The sequence below is a fragment of the Narcine bancroftii genome, chromosome 7 (genome assembly GCF_036971445.1).
Source record: "Narcine bancroftii isolate sNarBan1 chromosome 7, sNarBan1.hap1, whole genome shotgun sequence".
NCBI classification, from domain to species: domain Eukaryota; kingdom Metazoa; phylum Chordata; class Chondrichthyes; order Torpediniformes; family Narcinidae; genus Narcine; species Narcine bancroftii.
In genome coordinates, this window is record NC_091475.1 from 182,770,087 (window position 1) to 182,788,063 (window position 17,977).

Consider the following 17,977-nt stretch of genomic DNA (forward strand, 5'->3'; position numbering starts at 1 on the left):
GAACTTCAAATCTATTCTAGATTGGTATTATTAGATTTAGTTATTTTACTTAGTCGAATTAATGTGGTGCACAGAGAGTTGGGAAGGAGTTGATGAGAAATTAGTCTTTTCAACCTTCAGGCTATAATTTAAATGATTAGTTAGTCACAAAGACCAAGACAGTATTAACTTCAAGAAATCTGTTAATATTGGAAAGAACTGTATGTCAAAAATCCTATGACTTTGGAAATAATATTTCAAAGTAGGTCACAAAAGAGAGAGTGTAGCAGAGAAAGAACACATTCAATCACTTATTTTGCATGTTGATTTTCAAGCACCTTATAAAGTATCTTTATTTTTATTTTGTAAAAATAATTCCCCATTTTGGATTAAACAAGATTGACTATGGCCAATTCCATTGGGAATAGCTAGTGCAGAACTGGGAATTAAAGCTCAAAACTTCCGATTAGCTTGGCACATTGCCATGGTAAATGGTTCTCTATTATACACCGCCAGTGGGCTGATATCGCCTCAAACCGTGCATCTTGGCGCCTCACAGTTTGTCGGGCAGCAACCTCCTTTGAAGAAGACCGCAGAGCCCACCTCACTGACAAAAGGCAAAGGAGGAAAAACCCAACACCCAACCCCAACCTACCAATTTTCCCCTGCAACCGCTGCAACCGTGTCTGCCTGTCCCGCATCGGACTTGTCAGCCACAAACGAGCCTGCAGCTGACGTGGACTTTTACCCCCTCCATAAATCTTCGTCCGCGAAGCCAAGCCAAAGAAAGAAGATTTCTGAAGGAGTTTAATTCATAATTTTCATATCTGATCTCAAGAATAAGGTAAATTATTTCATTAGAGGAAGTCCCAGAGATTTCACTTTTTTTAATCAATACACGGGAGTACAAATTGTTCAACTAGAGCATTCATTCTACCTTCTAATGCATGGTTCTCAACCTTTCTTTCCACTCACATACCTTAAGTAAATCATTACTAACCACAGAGCACTTATTGAAGATGACACTTTCCAAGTTCTAATACTTACCAATTTCAAAACATGTCATCTTCTAGGAAATGCGAGCAACAATATTCCAAATTACTATCTTATTAATCCAATAAAACAAACTTTGTAGTTGCAGCTTTAAGTAGCTTTAATTTTTCATAACTTCGCATTGAGATTTTCATAATGAATAAACAAAGCATACTGTATAATGATATAACAATATTCAACTTTAAACAGATATGAAATAGACAAAATAAGATGAATTACGATAAAATAAAGATGAATTCAAAGTGTTTCAAGCTCACATTGAAGAATGGAAAGCAAGCTCTTGTTCCACTTTGTTATTACGACATACAATACAACAAACAATAATTTTTATTAAAGGGATTGGCACAAAATTAACTATGAATCAGAAACACAACATTTTAACCTTTACATTCTGGCCCCTAATTATTATAATATAATAATATAATGGCTTGGCTTCGCGGACGAAGATTTATGGAGGGGGTAAAAAGTCCACGTCAGCTGCAGGCTCGTTTGTGGCTGACCAGTCCGATGCGGGACAGGCAGACACGATTGCAGCGGTTGCAAGGGAAAATTGGTTGGTTGGGGTTGGGTGTTGGGTTTTTCCTCCTTTGCCTTTTGTCAGTGAGGTGGCCTCTGCGGTCTTCTTCAAAGGAGGCTGCTGCCCGCCAAACTGTGAGGCGCCAAGATGCACGGTTTGAGGCGTTATCAGCCCACTGGCGGTGACTAATATATAACAATTACTATTACAGATACAAAAGTAAATATGGTAAGTATATGATTAGAAATCAAAACTTTCTGCTTCTTGTAAAAGACAGATTTTAGAAATAGGTCAATTTAAGTAACCAGTCTTGGTTTTAAACCACACTTGCCGAATGAAACCTTTTTTGTCTGGAACTATTTCCACAATTTTCCCCAGCAACCAAGAATTTCTTGGTGAAGAGTCGTCCATGATAATTAAATGTCTCCGTATATAAAGTTGTGTTTAGCTTTACCCCACTTTTGCTTTTCTTGTAATAGAATATATTCTTTAATCCATCTTTTCCAATATAAATCTCCAATAAACTGTACTTGTCTCCATTTGCATCTTGCATAAATATCTTCTTTCTGAAATTGACCCATAGGCATTAAAGGTTTAGATTTAAGAAGTAGGAGATGATTTGGTGTAAATACCTCAATGTCATTTGAATCTACAGAAATTTTCGTTATTGGATGACTATTTAAAATGACTTCAATCTTGCACAATACAGTCTGAAGATTGTCATCATTCAGTATTTGACGATTAAAAATGGCAATAAGGATTTTCTTGATTGATCTAATCATTCTTTCCCACACACTGCCATGATGTGATCCTGTGGGTGGGTTAAATATCCAATTAATTTCATTTTGAAGTAATGCATCATGAATTTGATGTTGATTCCAATTTTGAATTGCTTTTTGTAACTAGTTGAGCTCCTGTAAAATTCGATCCATTATCACAATGTAATTCTTTTACTTGACCACGTCTGGCAATAAAACATTGAAGAACATTGATAAAAGAGTCTGTATCAAGTGATGATGTAACTTCAATATGAATTGCTCTCCTAGTCAAAGAAGTAAAAATAGCTCATTATCATTCTTCAACACTTCTTCCTCATCTCCTGGTTCATGGGAAATGTAAACAAATTTGTATCTTGCGTGGTCCCTTTAAGAGGATTTCTTTGGCTGAATTGTCTCTGTGTTCTGCACACAAACATTCTTATCAGTTGTTTTTAGAACACATACTTCTGGGCTTCCTGCCAGATTCTGTGGTCCACTAGCTCTTCTCTCTCGAAGGTTACAGGAGTCAGTAATTCTAACTGAGGGTTCTGGAATATTCTCACAGACAATTAAACTTCTTGTTAAAGCTTAAATTCTTCTTGCTTTTAACAAGTTGTTGCTTTTTCATACAAAATTTGAGTCTTTTTCCAAACAAAGTTCACAATCATAAATTTTCATTGAATATAAATGTAGATGACACTTTCCAAGTTCTAATATTTCCCAATTTCAAAACATGTCATCTTCTAGGCAACATGAGTGATGATATTCTGAATTACTATCCTATTAATCCAATAAACCAAACTTTGTAGTTATGTAGATTGTATCATCTTTAAATCATTGATAAAATGGATAAACATTTTGCTTAATATCACATTGAGATTTTCATAGCAATGCATAAACAAAATATACTGCATAATGATATAAAGATCTTCAACTTTAAATAGATATAAAAAATAAACAAAATAAAATGAATTAAAATGAATTCAAAGAAAAGTATCTCCAGCTAGTGTATCTTTCATGGCTCGTCGAAGAATGAAATGCAAGCTCTCGCTCTGTTTGGTTATTATGACATATGATGTCATAGTCACTAGGGTAACACTATAAACAATAATTTTTCTTAAAGGGATAGGCACAAAATTAACTACGAAGCAAAAACACAAGGTTTTAACCTTTACTCCTATGCCATAGGTGCTCATTGATTAGTAATCGATTACTTAAGGTGGTATGTTAGTGGGGAAAAAAATTGAGAAGATACAATCATTTTAAAACTGGCTTTACAAGTTCAGGATTTCAAGATAGATTTTTGCCATTGGAAAAATGTTGATAATGAGCCAAAAGTGCTTCTGAATTGTTACTTACATGGATCAAATCAATTTGCTCACATAAACCAAGAACAAGTAGCATGATCTATGTGTAAACAAGTAATCTGTGTACAGATTAAAACTATGATAGAATGTTTTGGAACTTTCAGATTGTTCTTGTCATGTTAGTTTTAAAATAATTCTTCAAGTGATTTTAAACTATCAGTCACTTCAATCCATTTCTGTGATTGGTTTAAATTAAGTTGATATTAAGGAACATATTCAAGTAAATCAGATTACTTTCATTTTAGTAAGTTTTACAGGAATATCCAGTAATTTTATGATTTCCTATATTGTACTTCACACCAAGGAGAAGGGCTTGCAGTAATATTCATGTTGCTATCAAGAAGGCATTGGGTCTCTTTCAGAATCTTAAGGTATATAGGTCCCGTGGGACTGATGGAATTATCCCATTTTATTGACGTGAGATTTCTGTGAGGAGGTGACAAAGATGACTGACGAGTGTGGGGAAGTGGATGTTGGCTTCAAGGACGAAATTAAAGTTTTGACAAGGTCCTCACTTACTTGCCTTTGCCTCCAAACTTCACCTCTCACCCTTCCAACCCTTCTGTCATACTTCACACCTCCCTGTTCAATCAGTCCCATCTCACCCCTTCCATTTTATACTGGCTATCCTTCCCTTTCCATGATCTGCCTTGAGAAGGATTTCAACCCAAAATCTGGGCTATTCCTTTTGTCTTCAACCTGCTGAGTTCCTGGAGTCTGGTTATTTATTGTCTGCTCCCTCACGCAGTCTGATCCAGAACATGGGATCCATGCAGATTTAGCAGATAACATTTGAAATTGACTTGGCCATAGAGATAGAGATCTGTGGGGGAGAGGTGTTATTCTGAGTGGAAGTCTGTGACCAGTCATGTTGCAGTTGTACAAAAGGTTGGTTAGGCCACATTTGTGGCATTGCTTGCAGTTGCGATTGCTGCATTTCAGGAAGGATGTAGAGGGTTTGGAGATGTTGCAGAAGAGGTTCACCAGGATGCTGACTGGATTGGAGAGTATAAAGAAAGACTGGATAACTTGGATTGTTTTTTTTTCTGGAGACATAGAAAGGGCAGCTAGCTAAATAATTTTTCCTAGGGTAGAAATATCAAATACTAGAGGACAGATGTTTAAAGTACAAGGAATAAAAATTAATGGAGATTTACAAGACTTTTTTTTTTACACAGAGAATTGTAGATGCCTGGATCACATTGCCACGGGAAGTGGTGAAAATACAATACAAAAACAAAGATTAAGATAGACACAGGAAGAGGCCTGGAGGAATATAGACTATGTGCAGGCAGATGTGTACTTTAAATTGGCATTAAGGTTGGACCAAATAGTTCCTCCCTGTGTTGAACTATTCCATGCTCTATCTTTTTATGTTATGTTAAAATAAGATGCATCCTGTGTATTGCTAAAATGGCAATATTTGGTGAATGAATAAATATTATAAACAATACTTCACTTACAGTATAATTAAATGATAATGACTATAATTTACAACCTTTCATCATTTTTGTGATGTTAAAGTTAACGATAGCATTACCAAGTTATGTTCCACTAGCGGGATGTGGGACATCAGTGACAACACAAGTATCCCTGATCCCTTCACCTGCAAGAAATGCACTGGGTTACAGCTTCTTACAGACTGTACTGGTGTCCAAGAAGTGAGGTAACCTGCCGAAATGACTACTAACCAGTGGTACTCACATCCACAGTGATGACATGTTTGAGTCGCTGATATTCAATTCCTGAATGATGTCATGCATCAATTCCAATTTGCCCATCGCAGCAATGGCAAATGCCATGTTACTAGCGCGACACAAAGCCTCGGAACACCTCAACGCCCAAGATCCATACATTAGGATGTTCCTTATCATCTACAGTTCAACATTTCACACCATCATCAACTCAAAACTGATCAGCAAACTCCAAGACCTGGGACTCAGTACACCTCATTGTGTAATTGGATCCTGGATTTCCTCACCTTCACTGAGCATTGGTATGAACATCTCCTCCATGATCTTGAACAGAACCACAGCACCACGTTCTTAGCCCTCTGCTCTATTCACTTTATACCTATCACTGTGTGTTAACAACAACCTCTCACTCAATGTCACCAAAACCATGGAACTGATTATAGACTTAAGGAAGGGAAAACCAGAGTGATCATTGGTGGAGAGGGCAAAGAAATTTAAATTTCTGGGAGTTATTATCTCAGAGGATTTCATGTCATTGTGAAGAAAGACATTGTGAATAAAGCACATCAGCGTCTCTACTTCCTCAGGAGTTTGTGGAGGTTTGGTATGATATTGAAAACCTTGGCAAACTTCTACAGATGTGTAATGGAAAATGAGCTGACTGACTGTATCATGGCCTAGTATGAGGGCACAAATACCTCTGAGCAGAAAACCCTGCAAAAGGTAGTGGACACAGCTCAATAGATCACAGGCAAAACTCTCCACACCATCGAGAAATCTACATGGAACACTGTCGTAAGAGAGCAGCATCATCATCAAGGATTTGCACATGCTCTGTTCTTGCTGCTGCCATCAGGAAAGAGCAGTCCAGGTGGTTGATGAGTGTATTGGGGTTCCTTCTCCTTGGTGGCATTGAGCTTCTTGAGAATTGTTATAATTGTTAGAAAATAAATATCCAGTCAAGTGCAGGGCATTTTATCACATTCCTGGTTGTGGTAAACATTTTGGAGGCTTCGCAGCAGGATGTCCAAATACTAACCTGCTGTTACCATAGTTCATCATGGTGCTCAGGGTATTTACAGTTGATGATTCGATGATGATCCTATTGAATGCTTTAAAAAAAAACTCTGGTTAACTTCTCTTGTTGAAAATGATACAAACTCTATTTGCCAGTTACTTTTCTAAATCTGAATATTCCATGGTTTTGCTACACGTGTGCTCAGATTGCTTTACAATCTGGGTATTGGGGACTATTTAATGATCTTCAAATCTCAAAGTGAGTAAGTCAGGTAATTTAACTGCAGCAGATAATTTGTTTGCTTTTAAATGTTGATGCAAAACACTGTTTTGACATATTTAGCCTTAAGGAACAGCATATAGAATTGTTACTGAAAGGAACTTACTGATGAATCTTCAAATGCCACGTTCAAGCTTTCTCAAGTTCTTTCTTGGCACAAAAGAAATGTATCTTTGCAATACAAATCACTGTCTCTTATATTTGCCAAGTACAGTGTCACAAAGGAAATATGTAGCTCTTTAAATTATTTAATGAAAACGTAGCTGTTTGGAGAATAAAATATTTCTTATTTCATTTTTTAAAAAGATATACAACATTTATACATTTGAAAAATGTTACATGAGGTGCAAAAACAAGTCAAGATGTAATTGCTACATGAAATCTTTGTTAAAACATACAGTTAGCTTTTTTTTGATGGAATCAATTACATAATTGTTTTTAAGAAATCCATTTTTCACGAAAATTTCTATCAATAAATAGGATGTTCTCATTTAATTGAAAATGATATTGGCATTAAGAAAGTTGCCGGACCTGATGAGCTTTATCCAAGGTTACTGTGGAAAGCAAGGGAGGAGATTGCTGAGCCACTGGTAAAGATCTTCACATCATCACTGGGGACAGAAGCACTGGAGGATTAGAGGTTTGCAAAAGTTGCCCCCTATTCAAGAAAGAAAGCAAAGATAACCCAGGAAATTTTAGACCACTGGGTCTTATAATAGGGCAGGAAAAGACAGAAACAATAGGCTTAACAGGGCAGTCTTGTTTGCAAATTTTGGAAAGGAGATAGAAGTACAGGGTCAGGGAAGGAGTGTTTATTGTGCCTTCTGGAATAAAAATGAAATTTACATAAAAATTCTTGTGATGGGCACTCACTCCTATGGTGTCTCAGGAAATTGGCTTTGGGCAAGATGTCAAGCACTTAAATGTTCTGAGGGGCATCCCAAGAGGAAGAGGATTGTAAACATTAGTCAATTCACTTCATTCTAGGATCAAGAAGCCATATTATATTTTAGTGTATCTCCAACATACTTAAGTGTAACCAGAGCAGTCTGAGAGCCTGGTTAGTCTGGATGTAGAAGCAAAAGTACTGGGGTTTTGTCACTTTTGGAAATAAGAAACTAAGCCTCAGGAGCTTCAGAGAAAATTCATTTCCTAGAAACAATCCCCAGTATTGTGATGTGGCTTGTTGATGATGTGTTTGACCTGGCACAAAGAGTGATTTGCCCAGCCAACAGAGCAATTGGTTTGAGTGGTAAAACAGAACTGCAGCGCCATCATTACAGAACAGGGCAGCTTTTGTTCAGTGAAAACCATCTGTTAGAGAAGAAAGAACAGGATAGAGCTTTTTATGAATCTATTTGTTGGTTCACAGGATCTGCATCTTGCTGGCATCATTGCTGGTAACACTTGAACTGAATAGGCAGTGAAATATCATCCACATTAGTGAGCATGAAAACATATATAGGCCAAATTGGGCAAGGGTGGAAGATTTCCTTTCTTGAAGAATATTTGTGAACCAGATGGGGCATTCATGACAATTCATTCTTTTCATTTTCACCATCACTGATACCAGATTTCCATTCAATTGTTTAATTACTGATACCTGAATTTAATTTCCATGATAAGATTCAATCTCTGATTTGTGGAGCACCTGCATTCTGTCTGCAGTGACCATAACATTCCTGCTGCCTGCTCCTTTCATTCATTATCCCACACCTACACCCACTATGACCTATCTGTTTGTGACCTCCTGCACTATTATTTACTTGAAGAACAGCACCTCATCTTCCAAATTAAATACTGAATTCTACAACTTTGGATAATCACTTGGTCAATTTGTATCAGAACACGTTGTTATATATCTATAATATTAACTGATTTTGTTTCCACAAGCATGACCTGACCTACTTGGCAATTTCCACAGCTTTGACATTCTTTTGTGTGTTCTTTCTTTCTGACTACCTGATTTCACAACCTTGAATTCCTTCACTCTCTCTCACATGTCATCATTAACCCGTCAACTAGCAGATGTCATCTCATGCATAAATCCATGCAAACTCTGACCTCATGTTATCAGACATAATGCCATCCTTCCTCCAGCCTCTCTGCAAATTAAAACCAACTAGCTTTCTTCTTGAGCAGACAAAGAATTGCTGGAAGAACTCAGCAGGTCAGACAGCATCCATGGGTAGAAATGATCAGTCAACATTAATGGTTACAATTATAAGATAAAAGTACATATATTAAGGTGGAAAGGAGCTGAAGGTGAGGCCCAGAGATGACAAGATAGATAGAAGATGTGAGAGGTGACGAGATAAGTAGAGGGAGAAATCAATGAGATGGAGTGGGGGGGGAGGGGGGTAGGGGGAGGAGTGAGGTAGAGAAAGGGAAAAAAATGAGAACTGGAGTGTGTAAACAAGAGACAATGGAATCAAGTGGGGATGGGGGTTACCAAATTTTTTTTTAAAAATCAATGTTCATGATGTTAGGTTTAAGACTGTCTAGGAGGAATAAAATATATTGTTCCTCAAGTTCTTTCTTTCCCATTTCTGACAAAAAGTGTTCAAATCTGATTCACTTTCCACAAATTCTGCCAAACCTGCCTAATGATTTCAATATTTTATCTTTTAATATCAAATTCATGTCTTTGGATTATTGATCTAGATCTTGTATCATAGACTAGTAACATAACCAAACTATAACCGCATGTCCAATATTTACTAGTTAGGAATTTGTAATAAAACTTTCATTATACAGGAAATGTTTTATCCTCCAAAATTTTCTGTGTCAGCCAACAATATAACACATACATTAATTTTTAAATTGTTATTTAGGGAGTTGAGCTTGTGATCTTTGGGCCTTTTCGTCTGATTCTGTAACCATTAAGGTAAAGTGCAAAGAAGATCCAAATATTCAAACAATCTCATTTACTTTCTTAGAAAAATGAAATATCTGTTAACTGATCAACATTGACATCTCAGTTCTGGTTAAAAGTGAGTAGGGCCATCTCACAAACTTGCACTGCTCAAAAACCTGATTCTGTTCTTTTGCAGTTGTCTCCATTAAACCTAGAACTAGGAATAGCAGAACACAAGCATCAAATGTATCTGGCTTTGATTCAAAATGTTGAATGACAATTTCTATTCATGGATGCTGCCTGATATGTTGAGTTCCTCCAGCAATTCTTTGCTCAAGATTCCAGTATCTACAGCTTTTGTGTTCTGAATATTTTACCACAATATAATGCTTTGGTCACATTGAATCTGACATTCCTTGTGATAATTATACTGCAAATATCTACCAAGTGCAGCCAAACCAAAATTTTATATAAGTGCAACATGATATCCTTAGTTTTATACAATGCCCTGCTCAATGAACCCAAACATACCATAATCTTCTTTACCACCCTATCTACTTGTGCGGCAACTTTCAATGAGTTATGGACCTGAACCCCCAGATATCTCTGTAGATCAATGCTTTTGAGAGCACTGCCAGTAGCTGTATACATTCCCCTTACATTTGACCTCCCAAAATGCAACACCTCACATTTGTCTGGATTAAACTCCACCTGCCATTTCTCTGCCCATTTGTGTAACTGACCCACATCCCATTGTACTCCTTGATAGCCCTCAAAAATAATCATAATCTTTGTATAATCTGCAGTTGCTAACTCAACAACTACATTTTCATCCATGTCGTATACAAATCAATGATCAAGGTTCCTTTTATTGTCACTTAATAATGCGTAAAGATGTACTATGCATGATATACTTTAACTTTTGTCTGCCCAAAGGCAAGCAAAGAGTCATCATGAACATTGCCTGGTGCCCCCAACAATAGGAGAAATAAAAGCAAAAGAGAGTCCCTTCAGAGAGGGAGTCCATGGATTTGCCTCCAGTGCACAGACCCCCGTTCAATCCATTGGCAACTGGAACTCCAAGTTGAAACCTCCAAAGCCTTCAGTGCCCAAGGCCATGTGTGAGCCCTTCTTGTCCTCAGTACCCTCTCAAATCCTGGTTCTGAAACCTAGTTCCCATGAGCCAGTTGCCAACAGCCAGGACCCTGTGTGGGTCCTTCAGTCGCTGAACCCTTCGATGGTCCACTGCCATAGCCACCTTCCCTGTAGGTTCATCTCTCATGCTTCTCCTTCTCAACAGTGGGGTGGGGGTGTTCTCCCTGTTTCTTGTGCCCTGCGCCAGTCCGCTGCTCTCCCAGAGTCTGCAGCCCCTCATGGTACGCTGCAAGCACAGAGACCATCTTCTTGGGTACAGACCTCACTGTTTGCAGGACTTTTAAAAAAATTGTTCCTTTAACAGGTCATTTCAAGTGTGTGTCTCCATTTCCCACTCTTCCAAGTCCACACCAGTGGTAAGCTTTAGCAGCGTCCCCATTTTTTTCTTTTACATCCAAACTATCAATTAATGTGTCTGCACCTTCTGAATCAGCCTTCCATGAGGGTCCTTGTCAAACACTTTACTAAATCAAAAAGGTATATTTTAGGTACTGTGCTGATTACTGATTATATTTGAGGATCTTTGTTCCAATTATATTAACTTGCTACATGATTCATAGGCCAGAAACTGAAGATGTTTCACTATCATTTGAAAAGATTACCTGACTCTGGAAGCAATAATGTTGCAAAGATCCTCACTAGTGCAGGTAACGCTTGCAGATTTCAATGACAATTCACATCCTCCTTTGTTGTCAACCAACTAGAAAAGGAACTTACAATTGAAACAGTAATAGAATAGAAATGTGTGGTGCTGAAATGATATTGGAAGGGTTTAGTTCCTCTCAGCCATTAAATTAAAGAAGGATTAACTCCCTGAAGACTTCTTGAAAGTAAATGGTGAGGAGGCTTGATTCCAGTTAGATGCCAGCTAACTGTGAAACCGTTTACATATATTTTGCTTTGGCTTCAGCTTTCACTTAAATCTTCCATAACTATATTTTTTAACCATAAAACATTAGTCTAGTAAAATTCATGCATTGAGGAAACGGCATCAATGCATAATCCAAAAAGTTGGAAATCAGTCCATGAAATATATTGGCCACTTTTCCACTTGCTTTTGTATATACTCTATGGAGAGGCAATCAAAAATATAAATTTTTATAGTTACAGTTAGCTGGTAATAATAACAGAAGCAGTTAAAATCTTTCAGTATCTCTCAGTATGCATACAATAGGTCTTATTAACAACTATAATTTCTAAGTCTGGGAGCATGGGAGATCAAAGAACAAGGGAACCTTCACAGAAAGTTGTGAAGTGAAAGGTGTAGTCTTCAGGCTGTCCAGGTCAGCCAAATTAAACTAATGGCAGAAATTCAGAACATTGTGACACTACAATTATGATTATCTTCAATCAAGACATTCTGCTCAATCACTTAGATATTTCACAATTGGGCATTCATAGACACATTATGGAAAAGCTCATTAGGTTCAAAAATTCCTTCTATTGTCGCATAATATACTGAAATATAATATAGATTAGATTAGATTCAACTTTATTGTTATTGTGCCAAGTAAAATACAAAGTCAATGAAATACAAATAGCATCCAACCAGAATTTTAAAAATAGTGCTATATACAAATAACTACATGCAAATAAAAACAAGCACATTTAGCAAGCATACAATTAAAGAAGTACTGACAGTACAATGTGAGTGCAGTACCACTCAGTGTTGTGATTTAAGGTTCATCAGGGTCACAACCTCAGGGGGAAAAAGCTTTTCTTGATCCTGCTGGTTCGAGAGCTAAGGCTCCTGTAGTGCCCAACAGATGGAAGAATAGTAAAAGTCCATAGTTAGAGTGAGATCCATCCTTGATGATGCTCTTCACCCTACCCAGACAGCATTCCTGATAGATGTTCTCAATGGTGGGCAAGTGGATGCTGATAATCTGTTATGCAGTTTTCACCACCACTTGAAGTGCTTTATGGTCTGATATGAGACAATTGCCATACTACACTGAGATGCCATAGGTAAGTATGCTTTCACTGGTAAAGCGGTAAAAATTGATCAATATCCTGGGACAAAAGTGTACTTTCTTCATGCTCCACAGAAAATAAAGGTGCTGATGCACATTTATGATCAGGATGGAGGAGTTCAGGGACCAGGTAAGATCATCTGAAATGTAGACACCAAGAAATTTGAAGCTCGATACATGTATCACCACAATTCCATTGATGTAAATAGGGGCATGAGTGTGGCTTCCAGCACACCTGAAGTCCATAATGATCTCCTTGGTCTACTGACTGTTAAGTGCCAAGTTATTGTCAGTACACCACATGACCAGGTGATGGACCTCATTCCTATAGGCCGTCTCATCATTCCCTTTGATCAGACAACCACTGTGGTATCAACTCCAAACTTGATTATGGAATTAGAACCACATATCGGAACACAGTCATAGGAGAAAAGGGGATACAGGAGAGGGCTCAGCACACAGCCCCGAGACACACTGGTGGCCAAGGTGAGAATGGAAGAGAGGAGATTATCTAATTTAATAGATTGGGGTTTGGTAGAAAATCCAAGGTCCAATTGCAGAGGGATGAGCTGATACCAATCTGGTGAAGTTTGGCGGGGACATTTGCTAGGGCTACTAAGGAGGCTTTAAACTAGTGCGGTGGGGGGAAGGGGTGCATATAAAGGAGAGCAGCAAAGAGAAGGTTTGTCAGCAAAGAAAGAAGGCTTGTAGACAAAGTTTGGGGGTGGAAAGGCAGGTGATCAAGAATGAAAAGGATTGGCGCCATGATGGGGGGGGGGGGGAATAATGGTAATAAATAATAGAGTTGTCTGTAATGATGGGGATAAGCAGAAGTTAAGATGTGGGAAATCTTTGAAATGCATTTACTTTAATGCTATGAGTATTGTAAGGAAGATGGATGAGCTGGAGGTGCAGATAGACACTTGGCAGTATGACATGGTGGTGATTAGGGAGACGTGGTTGCAGGAGGGATATGACTGGCAGCTAAGTAGGATTTCATTGTTTTAGGTGTGATAGAATTTGGGGGGTAAGGGGGTGTGCGGCATTGCTTGTCAGGGAAAATATTACAGCGGTGCTGATGCAAGATAGATTGGAGGGCTCATCAAGGGAGGCGGTGTGGTTGGAATTAAAAAATGGAAAAGGTGAGGTTACAATTATAGGGGTGCATTATAGACCACCTAGTGGGGAGCAAGAAATAGAGGAGCAAATGTGTAAGGAAATAGTGGGGGATTTTAATTTCCCTAAAATAGATTGGGAAACGCATTCTGTAAATGGGCTGGATGGATTAGAATTTGTAAAATGTGTGCAGGGTAGTTTTTTTTGGAGCAAATATGTTGAGGTAGCTACTAGAGAAGGGGCACTGTTGGATCTACTGTTGGAGAATGAGATAGGGCAGGTGACTGAGGTGTGTGTTCGGGACCACTTCGGATCAGTGATAATGGTACCATTAGTTTCAATATAATTATGGAGAGGGATAGGCCTGGTCCAAGGATTAAGATTTTTGAGTAGGGGAAAAGCCAGATTTCATGAAATGAGAAGGGATTTGCAAGGAGTGGTTTGGGCTAATTTGTTTTATGGGAAGGAGGTAGAGGAGAATTGGAGTTCATTTAAAGGTGAGATTTTGAGGGTGCAGAATCTTTGTTCCTGTTAGGATAAAAGGCAGGGCCAAAAGTTCAAGAGAGCTGTAGTTTTCAAGGGAGATTAGAAATTTGGTTTGCGATAAAAGGGAGCCCTACATTAAATAAAGGAAGCAAGGATGAGATTCTTGGAAAATATATGGATTGTAAAAAGAATCTTAAGAAAGAAATTAGGATAGCGAAAAGAAGATACGAGGTGGCTGTATTGAACAGGGTGAAAGTAAATCTGAAGAGTTTTTACAAATATGTCAATAGCAAAAGGAGAGTGAAGGATAAAATTGGTCCATTAGAGAAAAAAGTGGACAACTGTGTGTGGAGCCAAATGACATGGGGGAAGATACTGAACAAGTTCTTCTCATCGGTATTCACTAGGGAAAAGGATATGGAATTGTGTAGGATAAGAGAGGCAAAAGGGGTAATTATGGAAAATGTAGGGATTATGAAAGATATGGTGTTGGAACTTTTGAGGCATATAAAGGTGGATAAGTCTCCAGGTCCTGATGGGATTTTTCCCAGGTCCTTGAGGGAAGTCAGGAAGGAAATAGCGGAGTCTCTGACGGTGATTTTTCAACAGTCACTGAAGGAAGGCATGGTGTCGCGGGATTGGCATGTCGCAAACGTGGTTCCTCTGTTTAAAAAGAACTCCAAGTGTAGGGCCAGTAACTAATAGAAAGCATTCTTAGAGATAATATGTGTAAGTATCTAGAGGGGCAGGGACTGACCAGGGACACCAAACATGGGTTTGTGAGGGGAAGGTCATGTTTGAATTTTTTGAAGAGGTGACTACGAAGGTAGATGAGGGTAGAGCAGTACATGTTGTCTTTATGGATTTCAGTAAGGCCTTCGATAAGGTTCCACATGGAAGATTGGTAAGGAAGGTTCAGGTGCTAGGTATTAATGATGATTTAGTCAAATGGGTTCAACGGTGGCTAGAACATAGATGCCAGAGTGTCATGGTGGATAACTGTCTGTCAGGATAGAGGCTGGTGACGAGCAGTGTGCCTCAGGGCTTGGTGTTGGGTCCCTTGTTGATCTGGATGATGGAATGGTGAATTGGGTGAGTAAATATGCAGACGATACAAAAATAGGGGGAGTTGTGGATGGTGGCGATGGTTTTCAGGGACTGCGGAAGGATTTAGACTGCTTAGAAGAGTGGGCTGAAAGTTGGCAGATGGAGTTTAATGGAGATAAGTGTGAAGTGCTTCATTTTGGGAAGAATAATCAAAATAGGACATATGGTTCATCGTTCTTTGAAAATGGATTCTCATGTAGTAAAGAAGGCTTTTGGTATGCTGGCCTTTATAAATCAAAGCATAGAATATAGGAGCTGGGAGGTGATGTTGAGACTGTTCAGGGCATTGGTGATGCCAAATTTGGACTACTGTGTGCAGTTCTGGTCCCCAAATTATAGGAAGGATATCAATAAGGTAGAGAGGGTGCAGATAAGATTTACTAAAATGTTGCCTGGATTGCAGTATCTCGAATACAAAGAAAGATTGATTAGACTGGGTCTTTATTCATTGGAGCATAGAAGGTTGAGGGGGGATTTGATAGAGGTATACAAAATTATGAGGGGAAAAGGCTCTTCCCCTTGTTGGTAGGTGAGATTTGAACAAAGGGACATAAGTTAAGGGTTAGGAGGCAAAAGTTTAGAAGTAACATGAGAGGAAGCTTCTTCACTCAGAGAGTGGTGGCTGAGTGGAATGACCTTCTGGAAGAGATGGTTGCAGCAGGGTCAATTTTGTCAAGGTTGAATGAGTGTATGGATGTGAGGGGATTGGAGGGTTATGGACAGGGAGCAGATAGATGGGACTAGAGGAATTCACTTAAATCGGTACGGACTAGAGGGGCCAAGATGGCCTTCTTCCATATTGTAATTGTTATATAGTTATTATATGGTAATTTGGAGGGAATCACAGTATTGAATGCTGAACTAAAGTCAATGACATAAGAGTTGGAGTTGTCCAAATGAGCCAAGACAGAATAAAGTGCCATGGAAATGGCATCCTCAGACAACCTGTTGATATGGTAGGCAAATTGATGAGAGTTCAGGGTGATAGGCAAACAGGATTTCAAATGTGATATAACTAGTTTCTCAAAGCACTTTGCAATGATGAGGGTGATTGCAACTGGACAAACATTCAGAGTGATGGCGGTGAGACGCTTTGGCACTGACACGATGGTGGCAATCTTGAAGCTTAAGCCACGGACAGATTGAAAAAGTCTGTGAAGACCATGGCTAACTGTTCTGCACAGACTCTAAGCACATGGGTAGGTATACCATGGACCAGCATATACAGATGTGCTTCAACTTCTTATAACTTTCTTCCACATAGAAGCAAGCATCAAGAATGAAAATGTACATAGGATCATTGGGTAAGGAGGATTAGAACAGTCTTCTCATTGTTTCATATAATACTTTACACCCACAAGGAAAATCCTTCACATTCTTCTAATATAAAAATATTTATTTTTTCAGTTTTCTATTTTTGGATGTTTATCATCTGGAGCCAAATGCAAACTCACACTAGGTACTGTACAAATGATTGCACACAATGCAACTCTCCCTACTCTGGTTGGAACTGAGATTCTTTTGTTGTTGTTCAAACTGAAATCCTTCATTGTTTAGTCATACTATTCCTGTTAACAACCAGAAATTTTAACAATAAAGGTGTTGCAGAGAAGTGTTTTGCTTCTGATCATCTTTTTTCACAGCCTCTGCTTTGGACTATTTCAGTTATGGTTAGCCTTAGTGTCCTACAGCACAGAACAGACTCTTCAGTCCAACTCATCCATGCTGACCATGTTGGGCATTCAGGTCTAATCCCATTTGCCTGCATTTTGTCCCTATTCTTCTAAACCAGGGGTGGCCAAACTTTTAATTATTAATTTAGACATACAGCTTGGTAACAGGCCATTTCAGCTCCCAATCCTCACCCACAGACCACCACGGGTTATTTGCTGCCTGATTTCTTCCATTTCTTGTGCAACAACAAGCATTTAGTGATTGATGAGCAGATGTCAAGACTGTCCAAGTGACACACCATGGCTTTCAGGGCTGTGCTTAAGAGAGATCAGGATCAGTGAGATACATAACAGCAATTGTTGGAAATATTCAGCAACTCAGGTTGCAACTATCATGACTCACGTGCATCACTCAGAGCTCATGACACTGCTTTCTAGCTGGGAGATGAGATGGCATTAAGATCTGCAAGGGCTGAAATCTCTCATGCAATCAGGAAAGTAAAGCGTGGGTATGGACAGAGAATCCACAGACAGCTGTGACACCTACAACACGAGGGCATGTGACAGGGTATTCAATCAATAACTGACCCTGAGGGTCAGTGACAATAATCCCTCCTTTTATGATAGATTGAATATCTTGAACACACAGTTTGATGAGGAAAACAAGGTGACATTAAAGAAAACCTCATTTTTCCCCTGAAGAACAGGCACCCTGCATAGCTGCGGGTGAGTGAGTAAGATCTATCCAGGGTGAACCCACACAAAGCAAAAAATCCAGATAACATATCTGGCTGGGTGCTGAAGGACTGTGTGGGCCATCTCACTGCAGCAGTCCATTGTTCCCGCAGATTTCAAGATATCTTGGTGCCTGAAAGAACGACGGCAACTGGACTAAATGATACCGCCCAGTGGTACTGGCATCTATGCTCATGAAGTGCCTTGAGC

The 17,977-nt window shown here is 38.8% G+C and overlaps 1 protein-coding gene and 2 long non-coding RNA genes across 16 annotated transcripts in view; 2 read left to right on the top strand and 1 right to left on the bottom strand.

The window, feature by feature from the left end:
- Positions 1-17,977, bottom strand: part of stard13a (StAR related lipid transfer domain containing 13a) — a 684,147-nt gene that overhangs the window by 353,621 nt on the left and 312,549 nt on the right. The gene's annotated exons all lie outside the window — the stretch shown is intronic.
- The window catches only part of LOC138739482 (uncharacterized), a 53,178-nt gene that overhangs the window by 13,183 nt on the left and 22,018 nt on the right, over positions 1-17,977 (top strand). Inside the window, exon 3 of one of the 7 annotated variants that reach the window (XR_011342280.1) lies at positions 4,853-5,147. The exons of the other annotated variants lie outside the window; for them this stretch is intronic. This is a non-coding gene — a long non-coding RNA (uncharacterized lncRNA). Of the gene's footprint in view, positions 1-4,852; positions 5,148-17,977 lie in introns of those variants that run through there. 7 annotated transcript variants of the gene reach the window in all.
- Positions 11,247-16,971, top strand: LOC138739483 (uncharacterized). The gene is made up of 3 exons (XR_011342287.1): positions 11,247-11,324; positions 16,624-16,663; positions 16,767-16,971. It is a non-coding gene; the product is annotated as an uncharacterized lncRNA (long non-coding RNA).